Source organism: Leptonychotes weddellii, chromosome 13 (genome assembly GCF_054177405.1).
Source record: "Leptonychotes weddellii isolate Sample4059 chromosome 13, ASM5417740v2, whole genome shotgun sequence".
Taxonomy (NCBI): Eukaryota; Metazoa; Chordata; class Mammalia; order Carnivora; family Phocidae; genus Leptonychotes; species Leptonychotes weddellii.
The window spans coordinates 50,818,893-50,838,524 of NC_138381.1; the positions used below are offsets into that span (position 1 = coordinate 50,818,893).

The following is a 19,632-nucleotide window of genomic DNA, read 5'->3' on the forward strand; positions in this document are numbered from 1 at the left end:
CTGATTTTAAAGGCAGAATGTCCTGCAGTCAAAATTTTGGTCACAGGTGGTTGATTCTTTTTTCAAAGGAGATTAATTAAGATTGTAATCAGAGCCTAGTTTGGTTCAACAAGAAGGCTGTGCTAATTGTTGGCTCTTTTCTAGGAGGGAAACACCAGAATATAATCAGGAATGTTAGGGGTTTAATAGGAACTTGGGATCAGAAGATTTGTAGGAGGAGTTCACAGAAAATACTCACTATGCTAAAACATGATGTGAATATTCTTTGAAATGGAATCATATTGTAACTATGCATGCCCATGTAAGTTTGATCAAAGAAAATGCTTTGGAGAACTACAATGTATAGGTAAGTTTTTCCCCCTTTACAGATGTTGGGCAACTTTAAATGTTGGATAGCAGTATATTTGCAAATGTGATTGTTTTCATCCTTCAAGTAAAATTTTTAAGTTTTTTATACTGTGATTGAAAGCAAAAATAGTAAAATTCATAAGAGAACTATCAGAGAAAGATCTTATCCTAAAAATACTGTAATCTCCACCCCACCAAGAAATTCTTAGGTCCAGGTCAGAAAGAAACTCAGAATTCAGCAAGCACTGTATAATGAACATACAGTAAAATACTGAAAGTTAAATGCACAACTTCTATGGAATTGTTTTAGAAAAGAATTTTAAAAACTAGTAAAAAAGTTTATATTTTACTGACATTTCTATTGTTTTAAAAAACACATTCAAAACACTTGGTTACTGTGCGTTCCTTAGCAGTGTGAAAGATTCCTAATTAGAAAAAGGGATTACTTTGATAAAATAATAATTAGAGTTAATTTTAAAGTTATTATTGTCCAAAGCTTACCTCCATTTACTTTAAGGTACTGCAATAGAACTTTCCCTTTAAAACTGCTCTCCCCATTACTATTTGCTTTATGTTCTAATCTTTAATTCATATGAAGGGATTTGTTACAGTGAGTCTGGGTCAGCGACTGAATGCCTTCAAAAGGATACAACACCGAAATGGGCCTTGTTCTTCCTTGGATTCATTTCACATTACTGATTTTACCTGGCAATCCAAATGCGTAGGTACTATACATCCATTTCAGGGATCTAGAATATAGGAAAATGAGTTCATGAGATTATGTTTCTGTCTACAACAATCTTTATTTTTCTCAAGTTAGATTGCAGACTTTATTTTTTTTTTGCTTTAAATTTTTTTTAAAATTTAAATTCAATTAACATATAATGTATTATTCTTTTCAGAGGTAGAAGTCAGTGATTCATCCTCAGTCTTATATGATACCCAGTGCTCATTATAGCTCGTGCCCTCCTTAATGTCCAGCACACAGTTACCCCATTCCCCCAGCAACCCTTAGTTTGTTTCCTTTGATTAAGAATCTCTTATGGTTTGTCTGCCTCTCTGATTTCATCTTCCTTTATTTTTTCCTCTCTTCCCCTATGATCCTCTGTTTTGTTTCTTAAATTCCACATACGAGTGAGATCATATGATAGTCTTTCTCTGATTGACTTATTTCGCTTAGCATAATACCCTTAGGTTCCATCCACATCGTTGCAGAAGGCAAGATTTCATTTTTTTTTTTTTTTGATGGCTGACTAGTATTCCATTGTGTATATATACTACATCTTTATCCATTCATCTGTCAATGGACATCTAGGCTCTTTCCATAGTTTGGTTATTGTGGACATTGCTGCTATAAACACTGGGGTGCATGTGCCCCTTTGGATCACTACATTTGTATCTTTGGGGTAAATACCCAGTAGGGCAATTCCTGGATGGTAGGGTACCTCTATTGTCAACTTTTTGAGAAACCTCCATATTGTTTTCCAGAGTGGATGGTAAGGCACCTCTATATTCAACTTTTTGAGAAACCTCCATACTGTTTTCCAGAGTGGCATTCCCACCAGCAGTGTAGGAGGGGTCCCCTTTCTCCGAATCCTCAACAACATTTGTTGTTTCCTGACTTGTTAATTTTAGCCATTCTGAGTGGTGTGAGATGGTATCTCATTGTGGTTTTGATTTGTATTTCCCTGATGCTGAGTGGTGTGGAGCATTTTTTCATGTGTCTATGGCCATTTGGATGTCTTCTTTGGAGAAATGTTTGTTCATATCTTCTGTCCATTTCTTGACTGGATTATTTGTTTTTTGGGTGTTGAGTTTGATAAGTTCTTTATAGATTTTGGATATTAGCCCATTATCTGATAAGGCATTTGCAAATATCTTCTCCCATTCTGTGGGCTGTTTCAGTTTTGTTGACTGTTTCCTTTGCTGTGTAAAAGCTTTTTATCTTGACGAAGTTCTAATAGTTCATTTTTGCCTTTGGAGATGTCTAGCAAGAAGTTTCTGCGGCTCAGGTCACAGAGGTTGCTGCCTGTGTTCTCTAGGATTTTTGGATTTTGATGGACTCCTGTCTCACATTTAGGTCTTTCATCCATTTTGAATCTATTTTTGTGTATGATGTAAGAAAATGGTCCAATTTCATTCTTCTGCATGTGGCTGTCCAATTTTCCCAACACCATTTGTTGAAGAGATTGTCTTTTTCCATTGGATATTCTTTCCTGCTTTGTTGAAGATTAGTTGACCATAGAGTTGAGGGTCCATTTCTGGGTTCTCTATTCTGTTCCACTGATCTGTGTGTCTGTTTTTGTGCCAGTACCATACTGTCTTGATGATTACAGCTTTTTAGGATTTTAGGATTATTATTTGTTCCAGCTCTGTGAAAATAAGTTGATGGTATTTTGATAGGGACATTTTAACAATATTTGTTCTTCCAATCCATGAGCATGGAATGTTTTTCCTTCTCGTCTTCCTCAATTTCTTTCATGAGTGTTCTAAAGTTTTCTGAGTACAGATCCTTTGCCTCTTTGGTTAGGTTTATTCCTAGGTATTTTATGATTTTGGGTACAGTTGTAAATGGGATTGACTCCTTAATTCCTCTTTCTTCTTTTTCATTGTTGGTGTATAGAAACGCAGCTGATTTCTGTGCATTGATTTTATATTCTGCCACGTTCCTGAATTCCTATCTGAATCCTAGCAATTTTGGGGTGGAGTCTTTTGGGTTTTCCAACATAGAGTATCATGTCATCTAGGTTGCAGACTTTAAAATGCATGTAGAGATATACAAAAGAGTGCATACACAGCAATTTTATTCATACACTGTACAACAATTAGCCAAAACTAATCTATGGTATCAGAGGTCAAGATAATGGTGTCCCTGGGGGTGCTTGTGGAAGGAATATGGAGCCATGGTTACGTTATAGTATCCCATTAAGGCTCAGCTTCCTTGTCTGTAGAAAGGTGTTTGATAATGTTTATAGAGTTCTTGGTACATTATGTGTTGTACAGTAAGGGTTTAATAAGCAGCTGGTACTATCAATAGCTAATGGTCTCTTGGCAGTCCCATAACGTTCTCAAATTCAAAATGTCCATTTTGACTTTGTCATCTTCCTTTACCATTATCTACCCATTTGCTGGTAATAATGGAATCATCCTCCTTTCTCCTCAGCCCCCCATCCATCACAAAATCCATTGATTAGCTTTCCAGATATTGTATCAGTTTCTTACATCCTCAAGGCATGTTCAAGCCATCAGTCTTTCTCACTTGTCTTACTTTAGATGCCTCCCAGGTGCTCACTCTGCCTCCAAAAAACTCTTTATAATGCAGACAGTGATTTTTCTAAAATGGAGTTCAGTCAGGCCGCATATACACCCTACTTGAAATTCCACAATTGTTTCCCATTCCTCTGAGGATAAACTCCCACTGCTTAATATTTAAACTATCTTGTAATACCCTACATAGCCTGATTTGTTGTTCCTTCCCTCTCTAGCTTCAACTTTTGCTATTCCCCCTTTATAATCTATACTGCAAAAGGGTTTACATTCACTGGGTTTCTTTTCAACATGCTACACCATCTTCTTTCAGTTCACACATGTTATTAGAAGTAGTAACATTTCTAATAGTAGTGTTTATTTAAGAGTAATATTTCTGTTAGAAATAGCCCTCTTCTCTGTACCTCTCCCTGCCTATCCCACTCTTATGGGCTGAACTGTGTTCCCCCAAAATTCATATGTTGAGGTCCTAACCCAGTACCTCAGAATGTGACTAAATTTGGAGATGGGGCTTATAAAGAGGTAATTCCATTAAAATGGAATTGTTACAGTGGACCCTTACCCAATCTGACTGATCTTATAAGAAGAGGAAACTAGGATGCCTCCTGGCACAGAGGGGAGAGTGAACAGGTGGCCGTCTTCAAGCCAAGGAGAGAGGCCTCGGGAGAAACCAGCCTGCTGACACCTTGATATTAGACTTCTAGCTTCTGCAACTGTGAGAAGATAAATTTCTATGTGTAAGCCACCCAGCCTGTGGAACATTGTTATGGCAGCCCTAACAAAGTAGTATATCTACAGTGAATTCACTCCCATTCTTCAAGACTTAGCTTAGAAGTCCCTTTATCTCAGACACTGCCTGGGTTAGACTGACTGCCCTTCCATAAGACCCATCATATCAGAGATGCATTGGTCACCTACTGTGGGTCAGGCCCTGTTCACAGTGCTGTACCTTGTACCAGCCATTTAATTTTTTTTTTAAAAAACTTTATTTATTTGAGAGAGAGAATGAGAGCAAGGGAGAGTGTGAGCAGTGGGGAAAGAATAGAGGGAGAGGGAGAAGCAGGCTCCACGCTGAGATGGGAGCCTGATGGGCTCGATCCCAAGACCCTGGGATTATGACCTGAGCAGAAGGCAGATGCTTAACGACTGAGCCACCCAGGCGCCCCCATCCATTTAAATTCTTACAACTACTTTAAGAGGGAGGTAGGTTTATCATCCTACATCTACTGATCAGAAAACGGGGAAAAGAGGAGTTGCCAGCCATGCACTCATCTACAAATGACCCAAACTCTTTTCCTCAGTTCTTGTCAAGGTAGAATATATTCTTTTTTTTTTTTTTTAAGGTAGAATATATTCTTAACACAGGTATCAGAGTTTGACTCCAGAGAATAACTCCTCCAGAGTTATTCACCTTATCGTAGCATTCATCTAATGTTATTGCAAAGACCTGTTTCATTTTCTTCTCTGCTAGTCTCCAAGCTCCAGGAACACAAACTCTGTCTGGACTTTTCCCCACCAATCTGTTGGCCAGTGTCCAGCACAGTGTGTGGCCGACTGATATTTGTGAGAGGCTCCCAGCTTCAACGCTGAGACAAGTTAGCTTCCAAAGAAATTGTGCCTGGCCTGCAGCTGGGGAAGGAAAACAGCAGCAGTTCTCTCAGGAGAGAGGGTGAAGGGGCAGAAGTGTGGCTGAGAGGGCTCAAGTGAGTATGGCATCTTCATAGCTTCTCGTTCTTCCTTCCCCATGCTGCTTGCAGTTCTGGTTATTGGGGTCAGGGAAGGGAATTAGGAAAGCAGACATTTATCAAGAAATATTACATATCCAGTCTAGGGATGCCTGGGTGGCTCAGTTGGTTAAGTATCTGCCTTTGGCTTAGGTCATGATCCCAGGGTCCTGGGATGGAGTCAGGCATCGGACTCCTTGCTCAGCAGGGAGCCTGCTTCTCCCTCTGTCTGCTGCTCCCCCTGCTGGTGCTCGCTCGCTCTCTCTCACTCTCTGTCTCTCTCTGACAAAAAATAAAAGAAATATTACATATCCAGGCTATATTCCTATATCTGGTTGGCCCTCCTTTGGCTATTTTGTTCTATCAAAACTAAAAACTAAAGAAAGTTTTCCTTTTTTTTTTTTTTTTTAATATTATGCTAGTCACCATACAGTACATCATGTAGTACAACACAGTAGTGTTCCATGGTTCATTGTTTGCTTATAACACCCAGTGCTCCATGCAGAACGTGCCCTCCTTTATAATCATCACCGGGCTAACCCATCCCCCCACCTCTCTCCCCTCTAAAACCCTCAGTTTGTTTCCCGGAGTCCATAGTCTATCATGGTTCGTCTCCCACTCTGATTTCTGCCCCCCCCCGCCTTAATTTTTCCCTTCCTTCTCCTAATGTCCTCCATACTATTCCTTATGTTCCACAAATAAGTGAAACCATATGATAAATTTAGGATATGGGTGATAAAATATAATTCTACACAATTTAATTTGGAAATTCCATGGGAAGAGTTCACATAAACGTAAAAGAATAAGACTGAATAATTTCAGTGAAATGAAGGGCAAATAGCTCTATTATTGAATTATTTGTTGTTAGAAAAAAATAATGCAAGTTAGCACTTCCTCTAATTCAGGGTCCATTAACATTGGCAAATGGGCCCATATCCAGATTCTGGGACCCCAGTTAGAGCTGAGTCAGGCTAGTTTAAAATTAAAATTTTAAACTCAAAGAAGGTGTGGTTTTTCTTTTTTTTTTTTTTTTTTTGGTGTATTTTTATTAAGCACTTAGTGTGTGCCAGATATCAGGTATATGAAATAACATAGTCTTTGCCCTCAGAGGGTTTTCTGTCTAGTGAGAGTCAGACATGAGAGCAAATAAATTTAATGAAGGAGACGGGCTGGGATAGAATGTATTCAGGACCTGGGGACACAAAAGAGGCAGCAGGCATTATTACCTGAGGAAATAGAAGAGCTTTATAGGGGCAGTGGCCTTAAAAGCTGAGTTCCTTGAGAAAAACCTTTGAAACAAATATAGTTCCACTTAGATAAAACTAATCATTACACACAATTTATTTTGGCACATATAAAAGTTTTCTAAGAAAAGGATCATTATATGGAGTGCCTGGGTGACTCCGTTAGGCATTTGCCTTTGGCTCAGGTCATGATCCCAGGGTCCTGGGATTGAGCCCTGCATTGGGCTCCCTGCTCAGCGGGGAGCCTGCTTCTACTTCTCCCTCTGCCTCTCGTCCTGCTCATGCTCTCTCTCTCTCGCTCACACACTCTCAAATAAATGAAATCTTTTTTTTTTAAAAAAGGATCATTATGAAAAGTGCCTTTCAAAAAATTGATACAGCCATAAACCAAGTACACCTACTTTCTAACGCTAGAGTTTATTTTTAATTTATACTGTGTGACTGTGTGACTTGGTTTGTTAACTTCGTTTTATTTATTTACTTTGATTCAGTAATTCAGTTCAACATTTATTGAACACTTATTTTATTCCATGTGTTGTCCAGGCTCTGGCGTACACAGATAAATGTCCTGCCCTCCAGTTCACAGTCTCCTAGGGAGACAAATATATAAGTAAGTCGTAGAATACAGGCATTATGGCATCCAAAATTAAGTGTTTAACTCAGAATAGTAAGAGAACCTGGTAAGATATCTTGGAGGTAGTAAAATTTTGGTAGGGTTTTGAAAGATAAATAAGATTTGGAATTTTAAAAAGAAACTGAAAAAATGAAACCTTAGCATTAACTTTTAAATTCAGTGTTTATGGAGGATTGTCTATATATCATATCAAATTTAATTAAAAAGTGTGTGGACTGACCTATACTTATATGTACTGCAATGTATGTGACATAGGACATGTATTTTTAGTTCTACTGTATTTGTTAAGAATCTGCAAAAAAGCATAGTTTATTTATATTATCTGTATTATCTTAGTCTTTTTATATCTAGATTAATAAAATAATAATTTAGGAAACAAAAGTAAGATTTTTAAAAAAATTTCCTGACTGGGTGGGTAACATTTCTGCTCAAAGCATTTTTTTAAAAGAGTTATTTATTTATTTTAGTGGGGAGGGGCAAAGGGAGAGAGAAACTTAAGCAGACTCTGTGATGATCCGGGAGTCGGACGTGCGGCTCTATCTCACAACCCTGAGATCATGACCTGTGCTGAAACCAAGAGTCGGTCGCTTAACGGACTGCACCATCCAGGCACCCCTGCTCAAAGCATTTTTGTATGCCCCTTACTACAGTGAATTTTGGTGGGACCTGGTGAGGGCACAGAAAATTTTGTGTTCTTCCCTTTAGAAATTTAGGATTAGAAAGCCATGACAGAGGGTCATACTTTTGCTGATTAAAAAATAAAGACATTTAACTTAGGTGAAATGCAGAGTCAGCCTGTTTCAGGCAAAGAGAAAGCTTAACAGTATCTACTTACTGTGTGTGCTTGTGAAAAAAAAAAAAAAAAGACTATCTTTTCATTACCCGTAAAATAGATAACTTCCTCTACTATTCATGATTATAGATGCAATACGGGAATTGAAATACCAATTTAACTTACATACAAGTTAGTAGCTTTCTAGAAAAGGAGCATTTATATTTTACTAGTATCTCATACCCATCTTTACCCAAAGACCAGTCCTTTTGTTATTTTCCTAGCATGCATCATTAGGTATTTCTATATTCAGACTCACACAAAGTTGAAATAATGATCTTTAGTAAATTTATGGCTTATATTCATTCACCACCGAACAAAGATGTATTGTCAGACCCTCTTCTCAGTACTGAGAAATATACCACTGTATAGTAGTATATAAAACACAACAGACAATAATTTCTGCTCTTACGAAGCTTACATTCTAGGGGTAGAAAAGAAATGAAATAAATAAGTTACTTTTTAGTATGTAGTGTATTGTGACAAATGAGTGCAGTGGGGAGAAATAAAGGATGGACTAAGGTATAAGGGGGGGCCAGAGACCTGGATGAAGGGTTGTTGCAATTTAAAATGGGGTGGTGGGAGGGAGAGAGATTTACTAAGAAAAAGAATTTGAATTTAGATCTGAAGAAGGCCTAATCTGCTGGAGGGAGCAGCAAGTGCAAAGGCCCTGGGGTGTCTTTTTTCCCCAAGAAACAGCAAGAAGGCCAGTGTTACTGGAGTGGAGAGAACAAGGCAGCGTGGAGCAGGAGATAATATAGGAGAGGTGATGGCAGGTCAGATAACATTGGGCCTAATAAACCATTTTAAGAACTTTTATTTATAATTCTTTGGTCTAGATATTAATCTGTTTATCAGATTAATCAGACTGTATTGAACATCTATTTTATATCAGGGATTATATAAAGCAGTGGGGATACAATAGGTTTGTAATACTGGACTTCACACATAATACTTGCTTTTCAGTGGTTCATGTTATAGCAGTTTCCTTAATAACATAAATAAGAACATGTATTGAGCATATATGTGCCAGGCATAACCCTAAAGGCTAATGTATATTAACTCCTTTAGCATTCAAAGCAGTACTACAATATAGGTACTGTTACCTATGGCTGGGGAAACTGAGGCACACCAAGGTCAAGTGACTTGCCCAAGTTTACATGGCTGGTCAGTCATCAGCAGAACTAGGTTTCAAAGCCAGGGAGTCTCACCCCAGGGTTCAGCCCTTGACCATGATAAAATCTAGTCTTCCAAAAGAAGTAGACCCAGCCTCTTACAGAGATGCTCGTTTGAGGTGGGACAGCCATGTGGGGCAGTGTGGGGTGTGACACTTCAGAGTCTGACAGATCTGAGGTAGAACTCTGACCTCCCCTCGGATTTACTCAGGCAATTTACATAACTTCTTTTACCCTCAGTTCTTCTGATCCTTAGAAACAGGGAGAATAACACAAAAACACTATAAATGTACCTTATATAGCTACATTGTCAAGATTTAATTAGATGAAATGGGAACCACATAGCATGGTGTTTGGCCCAACCCTGGGAACTCAATAAATATTTGTTTTTTTCCCTTCACTTTCCATAAGTCACAAAACATCACCTAGTGATTACATATTCCATGCAGGTCTTCTATTCAAAGAGAATACTTGACCAAGTATGATTTTTCTTGTCTTACAGATGGATTTACAGGACAGGTTCTTAAATAGATGTAGCATCTTTTTCTCTTTCCAAGATGTGGAGGTTAAGTTTTGTTTTTAGAGCTAAATTGATCTGTTTTTCCTCTGGGTCAGTAAAAGCCAAGCATCTGTGCCAGGCAGAGCTCTGCGCTGTTTACCTTTCAGTATACCACCTTCCCACATGCTGTTACTATGCTGTTTGCAAACGCTCTTGTAGCCTTGGGAGTGTGTTACTGTATTGAAAAGGCTTTTCATCCCAGGAAGTTGACCTGCTGGCTGAAGAGCTCACAGAACGTATTATTGTTTCCTCATGCTATATTTTTCCTGATTCAGCATATTATACCCATAGAGACAAAAAAAAAAAAAAAAATCATTCCCAGAAGTAGAAGACTTGTAAAAATGTAAATTCCTGCAGTGTGAAAGCAGAGGTAGTAACTGGCACCCACTGAGGGATTACTCATCTGTTTGTACAGTATCAGAGGCTAGCTGTCTAATTCTGTACCTAGAACATTGTCAGACGCCTAGCTGTGTAATTCTGGGCAAATTATTTAACTGCTCTGTGTCTCATACAACATCAGAAGCCTAGCTGTGCAATCTTGGGCAAATTACTTAACCTCTCTGTGCCTCCATTTCCTCTTCTGTAAAATGATGTTAGTAATAGTGCAACCTCATAGGGTGGTACCAAGGATGAAATTAGTTAGTATATGTGAAGCACTTACAACACTAATCAGCACCTAGTAGACAACTAAAATATTTTACCATTACTATCTTTATTTTAAGTCTGGCATGGCATCTTGATTGTACATGTCTCCCTATGAAAGTTTAGACTACAGTTTGACTTTCTAATAGAAGAAGCATAAACACTTGAGAAAAATAAAAATTTCATTTGTTAATGGCCAGTAATGATCAAAATTAAAGACATAATCTAATAGGTAAGGCAAATAATTCATTTGGCTTGTAAATGGAGAATGGTGCTTGAATATGTTATTCTTTCCTTGTTGAGTATGTATTGGTATTATAATATATTATATATAAATAATAAAGGTTTTACTCATAGGCTGCATCATTTGTTTTCTGTAGAATTACCAAAGGCTGTTGTTTACAACTGAAGCCTACCTAAGAGCTGTGGAAAATGGGCAGTAAAATCAAAGTGGAAGTACAGCATAAAAGCAACAATCATCCCATGACTTAATGCTCTCAGTATGTAGTTGAGTTAATAATCATTGGCACATAACTTCTAATAGTCAAAGCTGGCTGTTCACAGCTTACTGTAAACAAGAACTATTTGCTCTCCTGGATTCAGAGCACATTTCCTCTGACAGTCATTTTGCTTCTTTTGTTCCCAGTAGTCATTTTGGGACCATTTGTATTGTCAAGGAAGCTATAGTTTTACTTCCAGACTTTTTTTATTCCAAAAAAAGAGATGAGTTGAGATCTTGACATGTATTAAAACTTATTTTAAAGTTTGCTTGTAATTAAGGGTATTAGCTAATAATAATTTTGTACTTATTATGCAAGTACTATTACTTTAGTATTATACATTCACCATTCATTTCCCTCTCCTGCTGTATCTGTTACTCTGAAGTATCTTTTGGGCTTTTTTACCTTACTGGCATAAGGACTGAATTGAAGGTAAAAATCTGTCAGCATTTATCCCTGAAAGAAGCTAAAGTTACAATACTGGTGATACTGGTTTTCTTTTGCTCATGAATAAATCACTGCCATATGGAAAGTGCAGTAAAATCATGAGCCAGTATTCAAAATGTTATATAGTATGCACAGATAAGTAGGATTCAACTTGGTGCACAGGGTGATGAGGCTGATGTTCAGAAGAACATTACAGACAGGACAAATGGGGCAAGAGGAGTGTGGGGCATCTGAGCAGCTTGAAGAAATGGGAGGCACACTGGTGGCTAGAAAGGTGGATATGGCCAAGAGATGCTGACCTGGCCATGGAAAGGATTTCAGTTCAGTCCTTATCCCTAAACAAGGATAGAAGGACCATTAATAGAAGAGAAGGACCATTACAAGACCGAAAATACAGAAACATTAAGTTTTGAGCAATAGCTAATATTTCCTTTGATCTCTTTGTCTCAGACGTTAAACTTGAAGTGTGTTTAGAAATGGCACTAGAATTATTCTTTTATTTCAAAGTTGTTTTTGTTTTTTTTTTAAAGATTTTATTTATTTATTTGACAGAGAGAGACACAGCAAGAGAGGGAACACAAGCAGGGGGAGTGGGAGAGGGAGAGAGAGAAGCAGGCTTCCCGTGGAGCAGGGAGCCCGATGCGGGGCTTGATCCCAGAACCCTGGGATCATGACCTGAGCCGAAGGCAGACGCTTAACGACTGAGCCACCCAGGCGCCCTCTTTTATTTCAAAGTTTGATGAGCAACCAAAATTATAGAAATTTCATCTTCCTATTGAGGCCTTGTTTAATTAATTAAACCTTGTTTAATACCAAACTTTGCTACCTCTCTCTTCTGCTTCCTCATTCTGTCCTCCTTAACCCTATTTCTCATTTCCATGACACTATCTTCTTAACTACTACATAGTTTACTTATTTCCTGTCTGTATTATTTTTATCTGTATCACTAGAATTAAACTCTACGAGGGTAAAGGTCTTTATCTTGTTCTATGGTGAATGTCAAGAATCAGAAGAACCTGAGAATCATGTCTGGCATATAGTGAAGTACTCAATAAATACTTGTTTGGTGAATGAAAATTGTGATTAAGCCTTCCCTTTGCATCGAGTGAAGTTATTTTTACTGTATGTTTAAAGGTCCGTGTTATACATACATACTATATTGGAAGACTCATGGAAATTATTTTCATTAAGATTTCCATGCTTCCTCTTAGTGTACTTGGTACAAAAAAAATCTTGAGGAGGCAATAATAAAATTCTGGTTAAATTATCTTTAATGGCTTCCCATTGTTTAGGGATAAGGACTGAACTGAAATCCTTTCCATGGCCAGGTCAGCATCTCTTGGCCATATCCACCTTTCTAGCCACCGGTGCGCCTCCCATTTCTTCAAGCTGCTCAGATGCCCCACACTCCTCTTGCCCTGTTTGTCCTGTCTGTAATGTTCTTCTGAACATCAGCCTCATCACCCTGTGCACCAAGTTGAACCATACTCATCTGTCCAGCTGGAGCTCAAGCAGCTCTTCCTCAGAGAAGCCTTCACTCATGACATTTATCACCATTTTGTAATTGCAGCCAAAGGATTGACCTTCCTTTCAGACCAGCCTTGACAAGGGCCAAGAACGTCTGTCTTTGCTTCACATTGTATCTGTTATCTCCAACACAGAGCCTGGTACCAGGTATAATCTTAAGGACATTTGATGAATGAAGGAATCGTTTGTTCTGTGTCAGCACTAGACCAATCAGAATGAAGCATGCCTTTACTGGCAGAGATTCTATTCAGGCCTGGGATGAGTTTACTGTCCTTCGTTTCCTTCTCCTTAGCCTCTCTCTCTGCCTCCCTGCCATCCCTGCCCCCACTGTGGAAAGCTGACTGAAAAATTGCCTTCGTTATCAGTTCTACTGCTATTATTACCACTTAATAGAAGTAGAGCAAGAAAATACAGATATCAAATAATTCGGTATTTCTGAAAAAGGCACTTTATAAAGGCTTATGTTGTTCTGTGTTTATGGGTTCATACATAGTCTCATTGGATAAGACAAGTACCTTGATAATAAGATAAAAACCTCTGTGATACGGCAGTTACCTACAAAGATGAAATCCACTGTTGAACTACTACAGTCTGGATTGTTGCCACTAAAGGAAGCTTTCTCATTTGCATAAAGACAAATGCTGATGTATAAAAAATAGTGGAATGGTGACTGGTTTTACCTTGATGTTCAGCAGGATCAATAACATTAGTCTCTCAGTAATTTTCTTCTTAAAATACCATCGTGTGAATGGGCATTTATGGACTTAATCCATTTTGTTTTACTATTTGTTGAAAGTTCTATGAAATGAAGTATTTTTTTTATTTTGCAGGGACCCCATCATTCACACTGCATGCTATGTGTATTGAGGAGTGGTTAATGGGGAGTCAGTTAAGTGTGACTCTAACTGTTGGCCAGGATCTGAATCTCAACATGGCTTTATATTTTCCTCTGCTTTTTGAGTATGCAGAAACTTTCCTGACTGAGTGTGGAGGATAAAGGTAAAGAGAAAATAAAGATATTCTTAGAAAGTCAAATTCTGTTTTGGTTTATATACACATGATGTAAATAAGCCCACTACAAAATTTAAACAGGAGAAAATTAAATTTAATTTCATATGTATGGGGAATCCACATAGACATGAGTTTCCCACTACAAATTTTTTTTTTTTTTAAGATTTTATTTATTTACCACAGAGCTCTATCCCACGACCCTGGGATCATGATCTGAGCTGAAGGCAGATGCTTAACCAACTGAGCCACCGACTACGAGTTTCTTTTGGTGAAGAGTGATGCTTGATCATTTCAGTGAATTTTTCATTAATTGAAAAAGAAAAATTTAATAAAACTTGAGAAAGCAGTTAATTTGTGATATGAAGATACAAAGTGTAAGTTGTAAGATAGCCATCCACCTGTGAAAAACATTTTTATATTGGCAAATTTGGGTATTCAGGTAGATCTCCAGAATATACCTGAAGAAGAATCTACTATATAATCACCCATTGTTTTATCAACTGAAAGGAAAACAAATAAAGCTAATATTATTATTAGTCATAAAGTGAATTTGACTCAGTGCAATAGTGATGTTTAAAACAGTGCTAAGGGAAAATTGAAAGTAACTGCAATACTTCAGCCATACATTCAGATATGATAAAGTACCGTTAATCTTTGCCATCAGATTGTTCCTAATCACCACAGGAATAGCTTAAGACAATAAACAATGTCTTAAGAGAGGCCTGAGTCCTGCAAGTTCACAGGAAGATGTCTCCTCTCCCTGCTACAATCAAGGGGTCCTTGGCAGGACTAAGCTGGCCCTGACGTTAATGCATCCGTCTTCAGGAGCTTAAAGACTCTGCCTTCTGAGGTTGCAATCTGTTCTCTAACCAATTGGATATGAAGTGTATGCTAGCCCAATGCACAAGCTAAGACCCTTAGATCCTGTTTCCAAGCTTGCCTTGGAATTCAAATCAATCATAACTCCTTGTAAGGTCACTCACTCTGCATTCTGTGTCATCAGTTTCTCTGTATTATCAACAGGGCTAATTAAAGAATTCACTTTAATAGGATCCATATGCCTAATCACTTCAAGTCTGCAAACAATGATTTGACTGACTACATGTTATAGCTGGACCTAGGTGCTAAAAAATGGTAGCATTAGAAATTGTAGGCATGGGGCACCTGGGTGGCTCAGTTGGTTAAGCGACTGCCTTCGGCTCAGGTCATGATCTCAGGGTCCTGGGATCGAGCCCCACATCGGGCTCCCTGCTCGGCAGGAAGCCTGCTTCTCCCTTTCCCACTCCCCCTGCTTGTGTTCCCTCTCTCGCTGTCTCTCTCTGTGTCAAATAAATAAACAAAATCTTTAAAAAAAAAAAAAAAAAAGAAAAGAAAAGAAATTGTAGGCACTTGCTGTGTTCCAGCCATTTTACTGCATCATCTTAGGCAGTATAACAATATATTTAACCAGGAGGACCTGTACTATTGAATTTAAATCAAATGACCAGTGCAAATGTAAGTCTTCATCTCCAACAGAGGATTTACAGTGACATAAGAAAAAACAGGACTCAACAGTAATAATATTGCTATAGACTTTAGCAGTCAGATACAAGATGTCATCAACTAGTGCTGGATTTGATTTCTCTTGTTTTATGGAGGATTTCTGTGTTTATGTTTATGAACAATGTTGGTCTGTTGGTTTTAGTTCTTGTAATGTCTTGTATGGATTTCATATCAGGATAATTCTGATTTCTTACAGTGAATTGAGAAGAGTTCTCTGTGCCTCCTATTTTCTGTGCAGGTTTGGTATTTTTTCATTTTTAAATTGATAGCATACTGTGAGGCCATCTAGGCCTGGAGTTCTCTTTTTGGCAGGTTCTAAATTATGAATTCAGTTTCTTTAATAAATGTGAGTAGATTCTATTTCTTCTGCTGTCAGCTTTAGTAGTTTATATCTCTCAGGGGGAATTTGTCCATTTCATGTAAGCTGTTGGATTTCTTGGCATATGGTTGTCTATAATATTCCATTACTATCCACTTACTATCTGTTGGATTTTTAGGGACCATCCTCTTTTTCCTTCACAATACTGGTTATTAATCTCTCCCTTTTTTTTTGATTAAATTGCTAAAAATTTATCAGTTTTATTCATCTTTTCCAAAACCCAGGTTTTAAAAACTTATTTTCTCTTTTACCTGCTTACTCTTTCTTTCATTAATTTACATTCTTAATTGTTTCTTCACTTTGCTTTATTTGGGGCTTAATTTTTTCTTCTTTTACTAGGTTCCTAAGATGGAAGCTTAGATCATGTGTTATTGACTTCTTTATTAATAATAACCATTTAATGCTATAAAATTCCCTCTAAGGATTGCATTAGCAGCATCGCATGAATATTGATTTGTGTAGTTTTGTGTGGTGATGTTGTAGTTTTACTATTACACAATTACAAATATTTTCTAATTTCCCTTAGGATTTCTTCTTTGATCTCTGGGTTATTTAAACATATATTGTTTAATTCCCAATATTTGGGCATTTTTTAGATCTCTTTTGCCAATTTCTAAATAACTTCCATTATGGTCAAAGAACATACTTTATGAGTTAAGTCTTTTAAAATTTGTTGACATTTGTTTCATGGCCAAGCATATGATTTATCTTCGTGACATGCACTGTGAGTTCAAAAAGAATATCTATTCTGCTCTTTTGGGTGGGAGTATTCTAGAAATATCCATTAAGTTTATTTGGTTGATGCTATTGTTTAACTTTTCTATATTTTTTCCAATTTTCTGTTTACTTGTACTGTCTGTCAGAGAGAAGTGTTGACATCTCTAGCTATAAATGTGATTTGTCTGTTTTTCCCTTGAGTTTTTAGAGTTTTGACTTTAAGTATTTTGAAGTCTTGTGATTTAGTGCACACATATTTAGGGTTAGGTTGTTAGGTTCTCTTTATGAAATCAGCTTTTTTATCATTAAGAAATAATGCTCTTTGTCCTTGGTCATGTCCCTTGTTCTAAAGTTGTGGCTGTCCATAGAGTTGTGCTATTCAAACTTCCTTTCCAAAAAGTAGTATACTTAGCCCGTGACTTCAGCTGCCATACTTGAGGGATCTGCTATATATTCCTGCTATGGCTATGCTCTCCCCAGGATGCTGCCAGTTCATGACCGAGCACAACATGATACTGGAGCTGGGCTGTTTTTGCCCAATGCCAGGTCTTCTACTGGGCAGTATCTGCTGGGGACAGCCCATCAGCCTGACTGAGACTCTTGTACCTGCACTGCAGCCTGAGGCCCTTCCAACCCAAATCTTCTTTCTCCTCCTCTCCTTTCACTGGTGTCAGATAGCATTCATCCCTGAAGGTCTTTTCCTGTCCAGTCTTGCTCTCTCTTGCCTTTGTCTTGCACAAATGTCTCCCCAAATAAATCTCCTGAACCTCTGATTTAGTCTTGACATCTGCCTCCCCTAGGACACAAAGAGCCACAGAAGTCTGCTTTGTCTGAATTAATATGTCCATCCAAGCTTTCTTATGATTAATGTTTACATGCTAAACAGTCCATCCTTTTACTCTGTGTCTTTATAACTAGTGTGTTTCTTTTTCTTTTTTCTTTTTAAGATTTATTTATTTATTTATTTGAGAACGAGAGAGAGAGAGAGAGAGCGTGCGAGCAGGGAGAGGGTCAGAAGGAGAGAAGCAGACTCCCCGCTGAGTGTGGCACCCCACCCAGGACTCTATCCCAGGACCCTGCGATCATGACCTGAGCCAAAATCAAGAGTCAGAGGCTCAGCCGACTGAACTATCCAGGTGCCCCTAATTAGTGTCGTTGGGTTTAATATACTATCTTGCTATGTTTTCTATTTATCCCATCTGTTCTCCTCTTTCTTGGCCTTGTTTTGGATTACTTAAGTATATTTTTTATTATTCCATTTATCTCCAGTCTTGTCTTATAGCTGTTTATCCATTATTTTTAGTGGTCACTGCAGAGTTTATGATATGCCACTTTAGCTTATCACTTTTCACCTTCAAATAATATATCACTTCATGTGTAATGTAATAACCTTATGATTTTATGCTTTCATTTTCTCTTTCCCGTCCTTTGTGTTATTGTTGTCATGAATGTTAGTACATATATCAAAAACCTTATAATAATACACTTATTATTTTTGTTTTTAAATAATTTTATTTTTTAAAAGATTTATTTATTTATTTATTTGACAGAGAGAGACACAGGGAGAGAGGGAATGCAAGCAGAGGGGGTGGAAGAGGGAGAAGCAGGCTCCCCACTGAGCAGGGAGCCCGATGCGGGACTTGATCCCAGGACCCTGGGATCATGACCTGAGCCGAAGGCAGACAGTTAACAACTGAGCCACCCAGGCGCCCCTTAAACAGTCAATTTTATTTTAAAGAAATAAAAAAACAAGGACATAATTTAATTTTACATGTGCTCACAAATTTACAAATGTCCACACTTTTAATTCTTTTGTGCAGATCCAAGTTTCCATCTGGAATTATTTTCTTTCATGAAAAACTTGCTCTAACATTTCTTGTGGTGCAGATCTGCTGGCCATGAATTCTTTGTACTTTTGTTTGTCTAAGATAGTATTTATTTAGTCTTTGTTTTGAAGGAGTTTTCACTGGATATAGGATTTTAGGATGACCTTTCATTTTTCTTTCAGTACTGTATTTTTTTAAAGATTTATTTATTTGGCAGAGAGATAGAGACAGCGAGAGAGGGAACTTAAGCAGAGGGGGAGTGGGAGGGAGAAGAAGGCTTCCTGAGGAGCAGGGAGCCTGATGCAGGGCTCAATCCCAGACGCCTAAATGCCTGAGCCACCCAGGCTCCCCTCTTTCAAGTACTTTAAAGATGTCATTCAACTACTCTTTGCTTGTGTTGTTTTAATGAGAAGTTTGCAGTCATTCTTACTGTTCTCCTGTACATTATGTCTGTTTTTTCCATTCTGCCGCTCTTGATGTTTCCCTTTATCTCTGGATTTTAGCAATTGTGTCATGATATTTGCCTGGCTGTGGTTTTATTTGTATTATCTTTGTTGGGGCTCATTGAGTTTTTTGGATTTCTAGTTTGTAGTTTTCATTGAATTTCAGCCATTATTTCTCTATATCATTTTTATCCTCTGACCCCTATCCCAGGACTCCAATAACATGTATGTTAGATCACTTGATGTCATCCCACAAGTCACTGAGGCTGTTCGTTTTTTTGCAGCCTTTCCCCCCCGCTCTTTGTGTTTGACTGTTGTCTATATTGTCTTCAAAGATACTGGTCTTTCTGTAGTTAATATCCTGATAATCCCATCTAGTATATTTTCATTTCAGATAATTTTTCATTTCTATAAAGTCTCATTTTTAAGTTTTCTATTTGTTTCCTCATATATTTCCTTTAAGTCCTTAGGTATGTTGAGCATATTTATAATTGTTCTTGTGTGCTGATTCCTCAACTATGTCATTTTGAATCTGTTTCTCTATCTTCATTTTCCTGCTTCTTTGCATGTGTAGTATTTTTTTTTTAATTGAATGCTAGATTTGTGATTTGTTTGCTTTTTTTTTTTGAATATAAAACTATTTATTGACCACTGTTTACCAGTATTTACAATAAAGTAAACAATATACAGTTGGATAACATTCTGACTACAAAGTTATTGTTTTTCCTGGTTTCTGCTGAACCAGTAACTCAAATACTGAGAAGACTGAGCCTACATGTCAGGAACGAGTTGGGATAAAGAAAATACATGCAGGT

The 19,632-nt window shown here is 37.7% G+C and overlaps 1 protein-coding gene, 1 long non-coding RNA gene and 1 pseudogene across 5 annotated transcripts in view; 2 read left to right on the plus strand and 1 right to left on the minus strand.

Moving 5' to 3' along the window:
* ARHGAP28 (Rho GTPase activating protein 28) overlaps positions 1-19,632 on the plus strand; it is a 187,059-nt gene that overhangs the window by 31,659 nt on the left and 135,768 nt on the right. Inside the window, exon 1 of one of the 4 annotated variants that reach the window (XM_081801588.1) lies at positions 16,307-17,684. The exons of the other annotated variants lie outside the window; for them this stretch is intronic. The gene's annotated coding sequence lies outside the window, so the exon portion shown is untranslated. Of the gene's footprint in view, positions 1-16,306; positions 17,685-19,632 lie in introns of those variants that run through there. 4 annotated transcript variants of the gene reach the window in all.
* Positions 3,964-16,003, plus strand: LOC145716798 (uncharacterized). Its single transcript, XR_014139703.1, has 3 exons — positions 3,964-4,927; positions 4,959-13,046; positions 13,730-16,003. It is a non-coding gene; the product is annotated as an uncharacterized LOC145716798 (long non-coding RNA).
* Positions 17,100-19,632, minus strand: part of LOC102727330 (chromobox protein homolog 3 pseudogene) — a 3,640-nt pseudogene continuing 1,107 nt past the window's right edge.